The sequence below is a fragment of the Phascolarctos cinereus genome, unplaced genomic scaffold (assembly GCF_003287225.1).
Source record: "Phascolarctos cinereus isolate Bilbo 61053 unplaced genomic scaffold, phaCin_HiC Scaffold_5;HRSCAF=322, whole genome shotgun sequence".
NCBI classification, from domain to species: domain Eukaryota; kingdom Metazoa; phylum Chordata; class Mammalia; order Diprotodontia; family Phascolarctidae; genus Phascolarctos; species Phascolarctos cinereus.
In genome coordinates this window covers 471,852,366-471,870,738 of record NW_027555958.1, presented here as the reverse complement: position 1 = coordinate 471,870,738, position 18,373 = coordinate 471,852,366, and the positions used below count along the sequence as shown (strand labels likewise).

Here is an 18,373-nt window from a genome sequence, read left to right as displayed (position 1 = left end):
TAAATCAAAAGCTGGGGGGACCTTGGAGACCTTGAAAGCAGGGACTGGTTTGTTTAGCTCCGTTTGGAGTCCCAGCCCTGGGCACAGTTTCAGGCACTGGTGACGCAATGATAAAAAATGAGATCATCTCTGCCCTCAAGGGGCTTACTGTCCACACACTTCTACTATGTGCAGTCTAGGGAGACTGCCTGGGACAGTACAGAGACAGTTGTTCTCAGACTTAGGAAGAACTGGAAATCACACCCTGCTTCTTTCTCAGTTACAAGTTGGGCTTGATGGCTTCTGAGCTCCTAATTCTGATAATCTGGTGATAGGCAGGAGTGCAGTGCCTATTACTAACCCTGAGTTCGATGCTATGGAACAAAGCAAAATTCCTGGAAGTGATTAAGATCAATTCCTATGTATGAGTCAAGAGTGTTAAGAAAAATATATGAGATCTGGAGATCAAAAGTCCATTTAAATCCCCTCTCAGGACAAGCCTGTGGGGAATAGAGACAATTAGCTGGAGAACTCAACCCCATAAGCTAATTTGGCCTCCATTATCAAATAGCTCTGGCCGAAGCACTGTCTTTGCCACGATTATCTCAATTCTCCAATCTGTTGCTATTTGAGTATTTGGACTTCAATTCAACTTAACAAACATATTTTAAATGCCCACCTGACACTATGCCAGGAGTTGGGTGATCCAGTCTTTTCACTCAAGGACAATGGAGATGTGACGGCATAGATTTAAATGGCTGGATTGGATTGGTCACCCTCACTATTCCCCTTGAGTCTGTGTGACCTTGGTTTCTAGTTCTCTGGATAGTTGCATTTCACATCTCCTGGCCAAAACAATAACCCTCATACAATATCTATACTAAAAAGGTGGGCCTTGGGGCAGCTAGGTGGCGCAGTGGAGAGAGCATTGGCCCTGGAGTCAGGAGGACCTGAATTCAAATCCAACCTCAGAAACTTACCCGCTGTGTGACCCTAGGGAAGTCACTTAACCCCAATTGCCTCAAAAAAAGGCGGGCCTTTATTTCCAGGAGAAATTTGGCGTTATTAGTGGAGCTTCACAATCCATGAAACCACAGATAAGTCAATATAAGGTGATTTGGGAAGACAGAGAACATTAACATGGGGTGCAGGGAATCTGGGAAGGTTTCAGGGAGGTAGCTCCTGAGCCCAGCCTTGGAAAAGGCAGAGGATAGGAGATAGCACCTCTCGAGCATGGAGGTGGGGGAGGCTTAGGTGGCCCAAATAAAGGCAAGGACCTGACAGAGGGAATGTTGTGTTTGGGAGGTCTGGTTTAGGCCAGAACCTAGCATACGTGCAAGAGAGTGATATAAAATGAGACCAGAAAGGCATGCAGGACAATGGCAAAGTGCTGGACGTGGCGTCAGAGGCCCTGGGTTCCAATCCTGGCTCTGCCACCTGGTCCGTGGTTGATCTTGCCATAAGCATAGAAAACAGCAGCCCATTGGCAGCCAGTGGGTGGCCGACGTCCCAGCAGCCACATCTTACTTTATTCTCTTCTGCTTCATTCCCAGACTGGCTGGGTTTCCAAGATCTGGAAAGCTCTGACTAGTCACAGGAAAACTGGATTAGTGAGAAAGGGTTGCCCTTTTTTCATTTGGTTTTGGAATCAAGTTACAAAACTTTCTCCTCCTCCAAGACATGCAAATAGTTCCTTTCTGGCTCTTTACTCTGTGGTGGAAACAGCCTTTGTCTCGACTCCCCTTGGCCATCGCACATCCCTCAGAGCCATGCTGGTCTGTGTTTCCTAACCCCTGGTCTGGTGGCTGGTGCCTCTCATCTAATGCATCTGGGTTTGGACATCATTCTTCTCCAATTGTCTGAACCATCTCAAATCTCTCATTTGTTCTGCAATCTGCTCTTCTTTCAGACAATTCTAAAAGCATTTGGGAGGTAAAAGGCACTTCAAACATCCAAGGATTTCGGCCCTTTGAGGTAGAATGGGCCTAGAGGCCATTCTTGTTTTGTATATGAAGAAACTGAGGCTCAGAGAGAGAGTCATAGCCTTGGGACTGGAAGAAGGGAACTCAGAGGCCATCTGGTCAATCTCCCTGGTGCCATAGGTGAGAAAATGGAAGGTGAGGGAGGTCAGGTGACTTCGGAGCACAGGATCATATGTAGCTGTGTGACCCTGGGTAAGTCACTTAACCCCAATTGCATAAAAAAAAAAAAAAAAGAAAGAAAGGCAGGCCTTTATTTCCAGAGCTGGAAGAAAGGTCATCAGAGGCCATTTTGACCAACACATGAGGAAACTGAGGCTTATGGAGGTCATGTGAACTGGCAGAGATACCATAGCTATGGAGGGAAAGATCTGGGACTAAGAGTCCATGTCTCCTGTCCTGGCTCTGTGTGCTCTTTCTCTGGGAAAGAGGCTCCATTCCACTTTGCTGCTGCTCCAATTGTCACCAAATTTTTCTTAACATCAGGTGTGAATTTGTCTCTGCAGCTCCCTCCTCCCCAATACTCTGTGTTCCTCACTTTGGGACCAAACAGCATAAAGCTAATCCTTCTTCTCCAGATCACCCTTCAAAACCTGGAAGAGAGTCCCCATCCCTGTGCCCCTCCCTCCCTTCCTGGCCCATCCCAGAGCCTTCCGGTCTCCCATCCAAAGATTTCCAGTTCTTTCGAATGATCTTCATATGGCATGAACTCCAGGTCCTTCAACATCTTGCTTCTGTTTTTGTTTTCATTTTATTAAAGACTTACTATGTGCCAGAGACTGTCCTAAGCACTGGAGTTATAGACAAAGCCCAAGGAGCTTACATTCTAGTGGGGAAAACAACACATATCATCCCTGTCTTTTTAATGCCCTTCCTAAAATATGGCACCAAGGAATGAACATAATATTCCACATTTGGTTTGGGCAGGGCACAGTACAATAGGAACTTATATCTGGAACCTATGCCCCCTGAAGTGGCCCAAGATCACACTGCTTACTTATATTGAGCTTGCGGTCCACTCAAACCCGAGATCTTCTTTCAACACATTGCTAAATAATCATACGTCTTCCATCTTGTACTTACAAAAGAAAATTTTTTTTCTGAATTCAGCAACTTTCCCAGTGAGTCTCCCTTGAATAGCTTCCTCTTTTTCTTCTCACATAGTCCTGACATCATCTTCCAGACATTTAGATGTGCTTTTGGCTCCTTCTCATTTCTCTCCATGATGTAAAGAATCCATTTTCATTTTCAGTTCCTGTTGAGATTGCTTCTCCTTTGAACATGCACTCTAGGAACTAATTTTTCTTTTTTCTCTTTAATTGCTTCATGCTCATTCAATCTGCTCATAATAATGCCATTCCTCAGCTCTATAGGGTCATCAAATAGTCCATTTTTCTTAATCATGCCACCCCCAAAGTCATGCGCACATCCCATTAGTCAAGTCTTTGGCTTCTGCTATTGCAGCAACCTGTCTTTTCATTAATAAAGAAGTGGGAGGAGCACTGAACTGGAAGTCCACAGGCCTGGGTCCCAGCCCCAGTTCTTCCATTGACCTAGACCGGGAAAATCACTTAATTCCTCTGAAGATCAATTTCCTCACCCGTAAAACATAGATGATAATCTGTGTCCTACTTGGCTCACAAGAATGACATAGGATTCGGAGAATCTGGGTTCTAAATGTCCCCTTCCTCTTACTACCTTATGTAACCTTGAGCTCAGTTTCCTCATCTGCAACATGAGGAAGGCTGAGGTTCCTTCCAGCCCTATGACTATGATCCTATGATCCGTTCCTACTTGGTATGACCTGCCAGAGCTTGAGCTGCCACAGTCTTTGGAAACCGTTAGTCCCTCTGTACGTGCTACAATCAAGATGGCCCACATGGGTGGAAATTCTTCCTGTTGCCTCTCAGGGTCTTCCTAACAACCTCATCTCCCTGGAGCTTTTGGCCCAGTATCTCAGTCTGAGCACCTTTGACCCACCTGACCTCCCTGGGTCTTTTTTGCTTATTAGCACGGTACCCAACACTGCCTCTGCCTCAGGGCATCAAAGCATCATATACTGAAAGCTATGAGGTACCTTAGAGACTGTAAGCTGCTGGAGGGCAGAGACTCTCTCATTTTTGTCTTTCTATCCCCAGCGCCTAGCACAATGTCTGGCATACCATAACTGCCTAACAAATGTTTATTGATTGGTTGGTTAATTGGCTGAAAGAGGACTTTAGTGGAGCAATAAGAATTCAACAAGCAGTTATTTTTTAAATTTATTTAGTATTTTATTTTTCCCCAATTACATGTAAAAACAATTTTAACATTCATTTTTAAAATATTGATTTCCAAATTCTCTCCCTTCCTCCCTCCTCACCCCCTTCATTGAGAAGGCAAGCAATTCAATATAGGCTATACATGTGTAGTAATACAAAACATTTCCATATTAGTCATGTTGTGAAAGAAAACATAGACCAAAAAAAAAAACAACTCAAGTAAAATAAGGAAAGTAAAAAAGTATGCTTTAATCTGTTTTCAGACACCATCAGTTCATTGTCTGGTTATGGACAGCATTTTTCATCCTAAGTCCCTCAGAGTTGTCTTGGATCATTATATTGCTGAGAATAGCTAAGTCATTCACAGCTGGTCATCATGCAGTATTGCTATTACTTTATACACAATACATTTCACTTTGCATCAGCTCTTGTAAGTCTTTCTAAGTTTCTCTGAGAGCATCCTCCTCATTATTTCTTATAGCACAATAGTATTCCATCATAATCGCATACCACAATTTATTTAGCCATTCCCCAGTTGATGGACATTCCCTTAATTTCCAATTCTTTGCCACCAGAAAAGAGCTACTAGAAGTATTTTGGTACATGTGGGTCCTTTTCCTTTTTTATATCTCTTTTAGGATACAGACCTGGTAGTGGTATTGCTGGGTCAAAGGGTATGCATGATTTTATAGCCCTTTGGACATAGTTCCAAATTGCTCTACAGAATGGTTGAATCAGTTCACAGCTCCACCAACAGTGCATTAAAGTCTCATTTTTCCCACATTTCTTCTAATATTTGTTATTTTTCTTTTCTGTCCCATTAGCCAGTCTAATAGGTATAAAGTAGTACTTCAGAATTGCTTTAACCTGCATTTCTCCTATCAATAGTGAATTAAAGCATTTTTGTATGTCTATAGATAGCTTTGATTTCTTCATTTGAAAACTGTTCGTATCTTTTGATTGGAGAATGGCTCATAATTTTATAAATTTGATTCAGTTCTCCACATGTTTGAGAAATGAGACCTTTATCAGAGAAACTTGCATCAAAGTTTTTTCACAGTTATTATTTCTGTTTTTCCCTCCATTCCATCCCCCCCATCATTCTAGTCTCTCTCTCCTTTCACCCTTTGCATCTGACCATCTCTTCCCCCAATCTGCCCTCTTTCTTATCATTCCCCCTTCTCTTTTCCCCTTTCCCCACTACTTTCCTGTAGGGTAAGATAGATTTCTATACCTAATTAAGTGTGTATGTTATTGCCTCTTTGAGTCACTTCTGATGAGAGTAAGGTTCACACACTCCCCCTCACCTCCTTCCTCTTCCCATCCACTACAAAAGCTTTTTCTTGCCTCTTTTATATAAGATGATTTACCTCATTCTACCTCTCTCTTTCCCCTACTTCTATGACATTCCTCTCTCACCCCTTAATTGCATTTTTTTAAAGATATCATCCCTTCATATTCAACTCACACCTGTGCCCATGGTCTATCTATACTCCTCCTAATCTTATGGGTTACAAGTATCATCTTCCCACGTAGGAATGTAAACAGTTTAGGCTTATTAAGTCCCTTATGATTTCCCTTTCCTGTTTACCTTTCTATGCTTCTCTTGAGTCTTGTATTTGAAAATCAAATTTTCTATTCAGCTCTGGTCTTTTCATCAAGAATGTTTGAAAGTCCTCTATTGTGTTGAATATCCTTTTTTTTTTTTTAACCTTGAAGGATTCTACTCAGTTTTGCTGGGTGGGTGACTCTTGGTTGCAATTCTAGCTCCTTTGCCTTCTGGAATATTATATTCCAAGCCCTTTGATCCTTTAATGCATAAGCTGCTAAATCTTGTGTTATCTTGACTGTGGCTCAATGATACTTGAATTGTTTCTTTCTGGTTGCTTCTGATATTTTCTCCTTGACCTGGGAACTCTGAGATTTCTATAATATTCCTGACAGTTTTCATTTTGGGATCTCTTTCAGGAGGTGATTCATGGATTCTTTCAATTTTTATTTTACCCTCTGGTGTCTAGAATGTCAGGGCAGTTTTCCTTGATAATTTCTTTTTTATTATTTTTTAAATTACATTTTATTTTCAATTATGAATTCTCTTTCTCACCTCCACTTCCTTCCTCACTGAGAAATCAAGGAAAAACAAAAACATATTACAAAAATGTGTTGTCAAGCAAAACAAATTTCTGCATTGGTCACATTAAAAAGAAACAAGAACTATGCCTTTATATCCACACTGAGTCCATCATCTCCCTTTCTGGAGGTGAGTAGTACTGTTTTATCCTGTGTCCTCTAGCCTTGTGGTCTGTTATGGTATTGATCAAAGTTACTAAGTCTTGCAGAGTTGCTTTAAGATATTGTTTTTTATCGTATAAATTGTTCTTCTGTTGCTTCTCACTTCACTTGGCAGCAGTTCAAACAAGTCTTGCCTAGTTTCTCTGAATCCATGATTGGTTGATTTCTAAAGCACTTTCACCACCTGTCTGTACTTTAGGGCCACTGGAAACCCAATGGAGGCTTCTCTATTAACTTTGTTCTTTTTTAAAAATTATTTTATTAGCCTTTTATATTAAAAAAGAAAGGAGGGAATAGATGCAGATCTCGGTGGCAGGGCACTGGCCATCCTCTATTAGTAATAGAGCTCTAGATGGATTCCATCATGGATTTCATAGTCCCCAAGAGTCACGTGGTCCTTGAAGACCATGTACCATTTCTTCAGGATGATTTTGTTCAAGGTGTGCCTATCTGGGCTACAATCAGTTTCTTTAGGTCCCCTATAGAGTATTTGGGGTTGCGCTTCACACAGACCTTCTTGCCCAGCCAGTCATCACATACAACCTTGATCATGGTTCTTGGATGCCCTAGGCCACCAGCACCTGCAGCCCTGGCCTCACTGTGCATGTACTTCATCCTTGATAAGTTTTTGAAAGATGATGTCTAGATTCTTTTTTGTCATGGCCTTCAGGTAGTCCAATAATTTTTAAATTCTGTCTCCTGAATCTATTTTTTCAAGTCAGTTGTTTTTACAATGAGATGTTGCACATTGTCTTCTTTTTTTTCATTCTTTTGGTTTTGTTTTATTATTTCTTGATTTCTCATAAAGTCATTTGCTTCCATTTGCTCAATTCTAATTTTTAAGAAATTATTTTCTTCAGTGAACTTTTGTACCTCCTTTTCCATTTGGTCAATTCTACTTTATAAGGAGTTTTTTCTTCAGTGAATTTTTGTGTCCCTTTTTGTCATGTGCACAGCAGAACATGAGAAAGGATTCAAAATATGCAGCAATACATTTCTATTTAGAGAAAGCCTATAAAATAAATACTAAGTATTGTGTCGAGAGCTGTACATCTTTTCTTTGCTTCTGTGCGAGTGTTCTTTTGTTCTCTGTTGTACATTTTTCCTTTGCTCTTTTTTCCTTTTCTTCCCTCCTACTACAAGGCTATAATTAAGCATGTCTATATTTACATATACATATGTGTATGTATATACATATATACATGCATATATAGACATATAGCTATACATACATACACTTACACATATATATACTTAGATATCTATAATCATACTCATATGTAGACACATACATTCATATATATCTATATAAGACTGTACTATACTTATTTGTCCTCTGTTTCTTTGAGAGTAGATAACCTCTTCCTTCCTAAATCTTTCTATATTTTTCCAAGTCCACCAACTAGTCATTTCTTACACCACAGCAATATTCCAACTTTGTACTGTCTAGTTGTTTTAAATAGTCCGAAACAACATTGATGAATATACCTGACACAAAGTGTAGCTTCCCTATTTTTCTCTTTTGATTAAATCTATTTTAGCCTTAACTTTGTCTAAGATCATGATTACCACTCCTGCTCCTTTTTCCCTAATAAATTCTGCTCCTGAGCTTTATTTTCTGCTTGTGCATATCTCCTATTTCCTATACCCCCAACTCCTCTACTTTATTTCTACCCACTACATTGCCATCTTATTACTTAAACTACACCCTCTCCAAGGGTCCCTCTCGTATCCTCCCATTCTCATTAATCTAAACATACTTCTAACACCCTTCTATACCCGCCTTTCACCTAGTCCCTCACCCTTCCCCCTAGAGATCCCTCCCTTATCCTCTCCCCCTTCCTATCCCCTCAGCATTTTATTTCTTTCTGAATTTAGAAGACTTTTATCCTCTTCTAGATATATATTTCCCCTTTGAACCCATTCCCAATGAAAGTTTCCAGAACTACCAGCCCTCCTCCTCTGTCTAATTCCTTTGTCAGTTCCCTCTTCTCACACCCTTTGTATAATATAATTGTATAATATAATTACTCCTTTTAGCTATTACTAAATTGTTTTATTTTTAAAATCATATTATACTCAGGTCTTTCTTCTCAACTTTCTTAGTAATCTTATTAATATTTCTTATTAACTACCCAATTATTAATAACAATCTTAGACATACATTTTACATCTCCTCATAAATAAAGGTAAACTGTCTTTCTTGAGTCCCTTGTAATTAATCTTTGGTATATACCTTATATTTCTCTTGGCTATTGTGTTTCAAATCTTCTATCAAGTTTTGTTTCTTTTGTTGTCTTTTTTTCACAAAATCCTGAAAGTCTGACAATTCACTAAATATCCTTTTCTTTTTCATTCAGGATTATGCTTAACTTTGCTGAGTATATTTTCAGCTGGAATCCTAGTTTTTTTGTTCTTTGATATATAGTCTTCCAAGACCTATGGTCTTTTAGTGTCACTGCTGCTAGATCTTGTGTGATTCTAATCATGGCACTGCCATACTTAAATTCTTTTTTTCTTGTTACTTATAATATTTTATCCTTGAATTGGAGGTTTGGGAATTTGACTATGATATTCCTGTGGGTTTCTCCTTATAGGATTTCTTTTAGGTGATGATTGGTGGATTTTTTTCTATTTCTGCTTTCCTTTCTTATTCTAATGCTTCAGAACAATTTTCTTTATTTCTTGTATTATTGGTTCAAGATTCTTTTTTTGATCATAACTTTCAGGTAGTTTGATTATTCTTTTTTTTTTTCCTCTTCTTGATCTGTTCTCTGGATCAGTTGTTTTTCTTATGAGATGCTTTACATTCTCTTCTATCTTTTCATTCTTTATAATTTGTTTTGTTATTGCTTGGTCTCTTATGACTTTGCTGGCTTCCCCTTGCCCAACTTAAGGAGTGATTCTCTTCCTTAAAATTCTGAATCTTCTTTTCTAATTGGTTGAACTTTCTTTTCATAATCTTTTTGTTTTTTCTTGGATTGTTCTTATTTTTTGAAAGTTTTTCCTCAATTTCTCTCATTTGATTTTTAAAGTCTTTTTAAAGTTCTTCTATGAATTCTTCTCTGTCAGGTGACCATTTGACATTACTCTTTGGAATGGAAGAGGGTTTCTCTGCTTCAATATCCTCCTCTGAAGGAAGATAAGCCCCATTCTTCTCTATTCTCATATTAACTTTCCATGGTTGAATTCTTTCTCCTTTGCCTGTGCATTTTTTTTTTATTTGTAGCAGTTTATTTTTTGTAATCACCTCTAGCCCTGGGATATGGGGGATGGCCTCAGCTCCTCCTTCAGTTCTCCCCTCTGGCCTGAAACTGAAACCAAGACCTCTAGCCTCCAGTAATTGCCCATAACCAGTGGCATCCCTCCCCCCACTGCTTCTGCACTCATGGGGAATGTACTTGTTCCTTTTCACCTAGAACCACATCTCTACAGCACAGCTGTGTCTGGCATTCCTTGTCAGCAAAGATTCCCTCAATCTTCCCTGGCTCAGATGGCCAACTCCCCTCACTGTCCCAGAGATAAAAATTCCTACGGCTGGGGCCAAGGCAGCCTCCCAATTCGGCTAACCCCAGGGCTAACCACTTGTTGTTTAAGCAGAAATATCTGGAGGTGTTTATTCTTCACAGGGACCAACCCTCATGGTGGGATTTTTCTTCAGACCTTATCCAATTGTCCCAGAAGGACAATCTTATTTTTACTGTTCTATGTTAGCCCTGAGGTGTTAGTTTATCTCATTTGTGGGGGAAATCTGGAGAGCTCAAAATTTTCTGACCTGCTCCAACATCTTCCAAGAATCCTCTCCGTTCCTATTTTTGCATTTGGCCAACTCCACTTTCTAAGGCATTTGTTTCCTCATTGGTTTTTTGTACCTCTTTTGCCACCTAGCCTTGCCTTTTTTTAAGGTGTTATTTTCTGAAGTATTTTTTGGTATCCTTTACCAACCTGTTGACTTGTTTTTCATGATTATCTTGCATCACTCTCATTTCTCTTCACAATTTTTCCCCTACCTCTCTTACTTTATTTTCAAAACCTTTTCAAGCTTTTTCATGGCCTGAGACCAATTCATATTTGTCTTGGAGGTTTTGGATATAGGAGCTCTGACTTTGTTTTCTTTTTCTGAGTGTATGTTTTGATCTTCTCTGTCACCATAGTAACTTACTATGGTCAGAATTTTTTCAGCTGAAAATTCTGAAAAAAATTCATTTTCCCAGCCTGTTTCTTGATTTTAACCCTTTGTTAAAGTAGGGCTCTGCTTCCAAGGTGAAGGGTGCATTGTCCCAAGCTTCAGGGATTTTGTGCAGCTGTTTTCAGAGATACTTGTAGGGACCTTTAAGATTTTAGTTCTTCCAAGGTGGTATAATCTAAGGAGAGGTGTGTTTACTACTCTTCTGGCCTGTGCTCTCCTATGTGAGCAACTGTAAGCACTCTTTTCTGTCCTGGAATTGTAATGAGGGTCCCCCTTCCACTATGGCTGCAAGCTTGGATGTGTTCGTGCTCCTCTTTGCCCTGAGACTGCAACCTGGATCCTAGGATGGGCAAAGCAACAGAGTCCTGCCTCAGTGCTAACAAAGAGACCCCTGTAATCCCCTGACCAGTTGTCTGACCCCTTTATTTTCTGTGGGCTGAGAACTCTGGAAGCAGCCACTGCCACTGCTGCTAGTGCTGCCGCTTCAGTCTCTCCCAAGATCTGCTCCTGGTCTGCTGGGGCTGGGGCTGTGCTGGCACAGTCTGCACTGGACTGTGCTCTACTCTCACCCAGGTGCAGCACACCTTTTCTGCCGACCTTCTAAGTTGTCTTTGGCTGGAAAATTGTTTCACCCCCATCCTTTTGTGGGTTCTGCAGCTCCAGGAATTGTTTTATGGCATTATTTAAAGGTGTTTGGAAGGGTTTGGGGAAGAGCTCTGGGGGTTCACTGCCTTTTCTCTTCCATTTTGGCTCTGCCCCCTCAACAAGCATTTATTAGGAGCCTGCAACCTACCTTCTCATACAACTCCTCATCCTCACCTGACTATGCTTATTTTGGACTCTCATGGTGAGGTCCCTGCAGCAACAAGGACCAAGAGAGTCCTTGGTAAAAGATGGCACATGAGCTGAGCTTTGAAGGAAGCTAAGGACTCTAAGAGGAAGAAGGAATGAGGGAGGGAATTCTACATAAGAGGGAAAGCTTGTGCAAAAGCATGGAGATGGGAGATAGAATATTTTGTCTGATGATCATCAAGTTGGCTGAAATGTAGATTACCTGGTGTCTCTCCCTATCCTTCTTCCACTGGGGCTGGGAGTCAGGAAGATTCATCTCAAATCTGGCCTGACACTTACTAGCTACATGACCTTGCCCGTGTTCGCCTCAGTTTCTTCATCTGTAAAATGAGCTCAAGGAGGAAATGGCAAGCGTTCTAATATCTTTGCCAAGAAAACCCCCAATGAGGTCACAGAAGAGTCAGACACAACTGAAAAATGACTGAACAACAACAAAGCCCAGGAGGGCAAGCTTCTAGGAACAGGGCTGATAATCAGGCTCCTTGTGACTCCAACTGATTCCAGAAAACATTATGCTCTTTTTCTCTGGACTACACTTTGCAGACAAAACGTGTCAGGGCAGCCTTCCTGATCTGACAACTGTTTCTCAAGGCAGAACACCGCCTGTGATGAGAGCAGGAAACCATCATGATACTTGGCCTCACCACACAGTGTTGCTGTTTTATGCTCAGTGTAGATGATGATGACAATGATGACGATGATGATGATGATGACAATGATGACGATGATGATGATGATGACGATGATGACGATGATGATAAATAGCTAGGGTTTATGTGATGTTTTAAGGTTTGCAAAGCAGTTACGTGTTATATGATCCTCATAACAACCTTATGAGGAAAGTGCTGTGATTATCTCCATTTTACAGGTAAGGAAATCGAGGCTGGGAGAGGTTATGACTTGTCCGGAGTCACCTGGCTAGATAGCATTAAAGTGGACTTTGAAAATAGATTTCCTGACCCCCAACGCCAATGTTTTATCTGTTACGATGAGCTGCCTCTGCAACAGGATTGTGGCTACATTGACTGCTAGCTCTATGTATGCCTTTGAAAAATCAATCCAGTAAGCCCCCCTCCGTGTACAATCACAGCTTGTACCCCACTGCACCCCCAAACTGCTTTTGCTTCTGCTTTTCTACTCTAATTCTGCAAGTCCTTGGCTAGCCATTCAAGACTCACAGAATTTTAAGGTTACAATGGACCCCCACAGTTCATCTGTCAAACTGCTCTGTGAAGTCTGGATTCAGTCACAGGGCCACACTTGAGGACCTAGAGGGCCACATGTGACCTCCAGGCTGCAGGTACCCCACCCCTGAATTAGCTCAGCCTATACCTGAGTTAATATCCTCTCTGCAAGACATTCACCGATTAAGTGGCTGTTCATCTTGGTTCAGATGCTTTCCATGAAGAGGAAGCCACTATCTTCCATGACAGTCCATTCCACTTCAAGATAGCACTAGTTGTTATAAGTATCTCCTTACACTGAGATGGGGTGCTTTAGTGGATAAAGAGTCAGCTTCAGAGTCAGGAAGACCTGGGTTCATATCTCATGTCTGACAGCCACTGGTGATGGGACCCTGGGCGAGTCATTTATTCTCTTAGTGACCCTAAGCAGCAACCTAAGATGACAATTTACAGGGAAGGTGCTGGTCTGCATTGGTAGAGACAATTCCCTTTGTGGGTATTCCGTAGACCTCAAAATTTCCAATCCAAATCCAGGCCAACAACCACCTTTCTCCATTACTTTTGGTCTGCCCACTAGTGTCCAGTCTGATCTTTCTTCTGCAGACAGTCTTAGGAAATGAGATGAAAATCTGCTGACTGATCAGTTGACTGGCCAGTACTAGAATACTTTCCAACTTGGTAATACTGTCAAAGCCCATGAGTTTCAAAATAATTTTGAAATTGCCTTTGTATACATTTCGTATATGTTAAAATAAAGGAATGCCCAAAATTCCAATGCACTTTGTTGTGCTATTTGGAGGGTTTGCTGTGTGAGGGACACTCAAGCCAGCTACTGGCATCAACACTGAAAGAAGCTATGATCTCTCATCCCCTGGCCTTTGAAGTAGCTATCCTCCATGTCTGGAATGTACTCTCTCCTTTTTTCTGCTCAAAGACTTTACTGATTTTCCCAACTACTAGTAACCTCCCTCCAAACTACTTTGTATTTAATTACTTTTTATATGCATAAATTGGGCAGCTAGATGGCACAGTAGATACAGCGCTGGGCCTGGAGTCAGGATGCACCTGAATTCGAATGTGCCCTCAGACACGTAGTAGCTGTGTGACCCTGGGCAAGCCATTTAACCTTGTTTGCCTCAATTTACTCATGTGTAAAGTGAGCTGTAGAAAGAAATGTCAAACCACTCCAATATCCTTCCCAAGAAAACCCACGAAGAGTCAGACACGACTGAAATGACTGAACATACGTGCACATGTGCATAAACACATATACGTTGATATGCACATACCTATTTATCAGCCTCCTATTGATGTTGCATGTATTAAATGTCTCCCGCATTAGAATGTAAGCTCCTTGGGAGTGGGGAGTATTTCATCCCTCGTGCTTGTATCCCTGGCGCCTGGCACAGTGCCTGTCATTGAGTAAACAATTATCTACTGATTGGTTCTGATTTCTGACAAAGCTTTGCAGAATCCAGGAGCGTTTGAATGGAAGAATGTCTCCTTCAAGTCATCAGCAGTGGGCTGGGAGAAGTCATACCTGTTCATTCTCACCTGTGAGACCTGATTCTACAGACTTTTCCCATTTGGTTTTAAAATACCAAATACACAAGCCAGTGGGTTCACAGCCCACAGCGTCCATCACCTGATGATTTCCTAAGCACTTCAATGACCTAAAAAGGAATCACTGCAGGGACAGCGTTGAATGGACTCCAAATCCAGTGTTAAAAGGTGATTGCAAGATCCGCATTTCTCCTTCGGTTCCCCGATGAATTGTGGAAGAAATCTCACTCTGATCTGTAGACTGCTTGCAGCTAAGCCAGAAGCACCATGCCTGAACTTGAAATCGCAATGAAGAGAGAAAGTGATTCTAAGCCCTTAAGAATGTTACGGCGAAGAGGAAAAGACTGGTCAGATCACGGACTTGGATCTGGAAGGGCCCTCCAGAAGCATCTTGTAAATCCTTTGATTCTGAAGATGAAGAAACTGAGGTCCAGAGACCTGCAGCAGCTTGGCCAGGTTCTCGTGGTAATAAAACATCAGAAGCAGAATTTGAACCCAGGTCCTCATCCTGCAAAGACAGCTCTCTTTCCAGGGCACTGTCCCAACTTTTCTCCGGGACCAGGCTTAGTCATTCTAATGACACAAGGTCTGGCTCCATGGGATTGCTTGTTCCATTAGTGCCTATTATTTTCATGGTCCTATTTCTTCCATTCAGCATCCATTCGTATGAAACGCCTCAATTCTTTCTGAATGATTCTTTTTTTTTTTTTTTGGTGAGGCAATTGGGGCTAAGTTAGTTGCCAAGAGTCATTGAGCTCATGAGTTTTTATGTGTCTGAGGCAGGATTTGAACTCAGGTCCTACTGACTCCAGAGCCGGTGCTGTATCCACTGCGCCACCTAGATGCCCCCTGAATGATTCTTATCAAGCTCTTCTGACAGCACAGTAATATTCCATCCCACGCAGGTACTATCCAGCTTGTTCCCCAATTGAAGGGAATGTCCTTGGTTTCCAGGTCTCTGCTGCCACAGAAAGTACCATTATGACTATTTTGGGGTAATCAGTCGTTGATGTTGTTTGGGTTGCTTCCGTCACGTTCAACTCTTTGTGACCCCATTTGGGATTTTCTTGGCAGAGATACTGGAGCAGTTTGCCATTTCCTTCTCCAGCTCATTTTACAGATGAGGAAACTGAGGCAAACAGGGTGAAGTGACTTGCCCAGGGTCACACAGCTAGTAAGTGTCTGAGGCTGGATTTGAACTCATGGAGTTGAGTCTTCCTGACTCCAGGGCCAACATTCTCTCCATTGTGCCACTTAGCTACCCAATCAAACAATTTGTAAGCATTAATTAAGCAACAACTATGTGCCAGGGATACAAATACAAAGAATGAGATAGTCCTCACCCTTAAAAAGCTTTCATTCTCGTGGCCAAGACAAGGATAGACAGGCAGATAGATGTAGATATAGATATATTTAAATGTGTGTGCACACGTACATATATGAACAAGTCTATGCATGTACACATATATGATGCAAATGTAACAAGTGCCATTTATACAGTCAAGCACCATGCTAAGTGCTTTGCAATTATTATCTCATTTGAATTTCACAAAACGTCCCTGGGAAGCAGGGTACACAGAATAGGCATATATAGGATACATGGGATCATTAGATATTAGGTCGTTTGAGAGGGAAGTCACCAGTGCTGAGAACAATCAGGAAAGGCTTTCTGTAGCATATGGTGGCTGAGCTATGTCTTGAAGGAAGAGAGGGATTCTGTGAAGAAGACTCGAGGAAGAAGTGCTTTCTGGGCATGAGAAACACCCAACGCAAAGATGGTGTGTGTGGCAGAGAGAAAGCCAGTCTGGATGGATTGCAAAGTGTAGGAGGATGAGGAATACAAAATAAGGCTGAAAAATGGACTGGGCTTGGGCTGCATGGTGCTTTAAAAAGCAAAATAGAGAAGCTTGTATTTGACCATAAGAGCAATAAGGAGCTGCTGGAATGTATTGGGGACAGTGACCTAGTCAGATGCACATTAAAATAACTTTGGCAGCAACATGGAGGATTGATTGGAGTAGAGGGAGACTTGAGGCAGGGAGGCCAATTCAGACTGCATTACAACAATCTCGATGAGAGATGATGAGACCCTGAACTAAGGTGGTAGCATTGTGAATGGAGTCAAAGGGTCAGATATGAAAGATGGGGTGGAGGTAGGATCGGCAACTGAATGGATACATGAAGTGAGAGGGCATGGGGAAGACAGAAGAATCCCAGAAGCAGCCTCTGCAGTGAAGGCCAGCAGCATCTCTACCCTGGTCCTCCCCCTCTCCTTGAGGCACATCACAGAAAGAGCAGCAGCTGGGCTTAGGATTGGGACCTTTATTTTTGTCATTGACATTCTTGAGGATGATGCTTAGAGATGGGATCTCTGGGTCAAAGGCTATGGAAACTCTAGATGCTTTATTTGCATAATTCCAAAGTACTTTCCAGAATGGCTAGACCACTTCACAACAGCTCTGCTAACAATGGTCTTGGGCACTTGTCTTTCCACAGTCATCCAATAGCAACTAGTCCCATGTTTGTCATCTTTGCCAGTTTGCTGGAGGTCAGGGTTGTTTTGATGCACACTGGTAGCATAGAGCTATCATTGATAAGGCTGTTAATGGTTCACAATTCTTTGGAGAACTGCTTGTTCATGTCATCTGGTGAGTTACCCATTGGAGAATGGCTCTTGGTTTTATGTTTGAGTTAATGCCCTGAGTATTTTGTGTTTGTATCCCCAGTTTCCAGTACATTTCCCAGCACTGAGTAAAAGGTTCTTGTCAAATGAAAGAGACAGGGAGGGAAGAGAGAGACAGATAGACAGAGAGATACCCACAGAGACAGAGACACAGAGACAGCGTGTGACAGAGAGGAGGGAGAGAGAGAGAGAATGAGAGAGACAGACAGACAGACAGACAGACAGAGTAAATATGGTAAGAGATGCTGAAGAATCAAATAAGGTTTTTATTTTTTCATGATGATCATTGGGAAAAAAGAGTTGAAAGGCTTGCAATCAAATTAATGACCACAATAGACATAAAATTTCACCAGAGTATGGCAGAGAAATTGAATATGTCAGGGAAATCTATAGAACTCTAGTACTGCACTGTGAGTTTTGAGAAGCTGAATTTGAACACAAAGTGGAGTTCCAAAAGGCAGCAGGACAAAGGCTGACAAAGGCCAACCTTGGAGTCAGTCAGGAAGACACAGGTTCAAATCCTGCCTCTGAAACATACTGGCCATGGGAGAATGTGATTGGTTAATCACTTAGTTGCTCAGTGGCCTAGCCAAACTGAAAAGATCATAAACTAGAGAGTTTTATGAGATAGTAAAGGTTTCCATACCAGGAACTCCCCATACTTATAAAATCACAGGTCAGAACCCCACCACCCAACAAAAAGAACTATTAATTCAGAATGGGAGGGGATAGAATTTATTGAAAATTCAAGGGTTTGTGATTCCATTGACCCATGCTCTTTGACCAGAGGGAGATCACAGGATGGCTTGCCTCTTACCACCTGTGTGTGCCTGGGCAAGTAAGTCTTGAAGAGGCTGACAACACTGTGCAGCTCTGCCTCACTTAAATACAACCCCGCTTAACTCTGCCTCACTTAAATCCAATTCACACGCATGTCAAGACCCTGTGATATGAGTGGTCCTCTTTGAAAATGAAGGACAAACAACAAGAAGCCTGGGCAACTGCCTTTATTTCACTGAGCCTCAGTTTCCTCATGTGAAAATGAAGGACTTGAACAAGATGACCTCGAGGGTCCCTTCTGGTGATATATTTATAACCTTGGAACCTATGTCCCTTCTCCACCTGAGTTGATCCTCTTCATGAACTGTTGTAGCTAAAATAAAATCATATTAGCATGACACAGGTATGTTCGAATCATATATCCATAGTATGACCATGGCTTATGATCTTGTAATAGGTTTACATTTCTCCAAGAGGAAGTGAGGGGCAATAGTGTTTGAATATATGAAGGATCTGTGATTTCATCAGCTTGGGGAACTCCTAGTCTGAGAACTTCTTCCACTGATGCTTATGAACAACCTTCTAAGGATTTGATAGGCTCTTAATATTCT

General features: G+C 41.5%; 1 pseudogene; it reads right to left on the bottom strand.

Moving 5' to 3' along the window:
- Positions 1–6,845: 6,845 nt before the first annotated feature.
- On the bottom strand, positions 6,846–7,117 carry LOC110212882 (ubiquitin-like protein 5 pseudogene; annotated as a pseudogene).
- Positions 7,118–18,373: the final 11,256 nt, after the last annotated feature.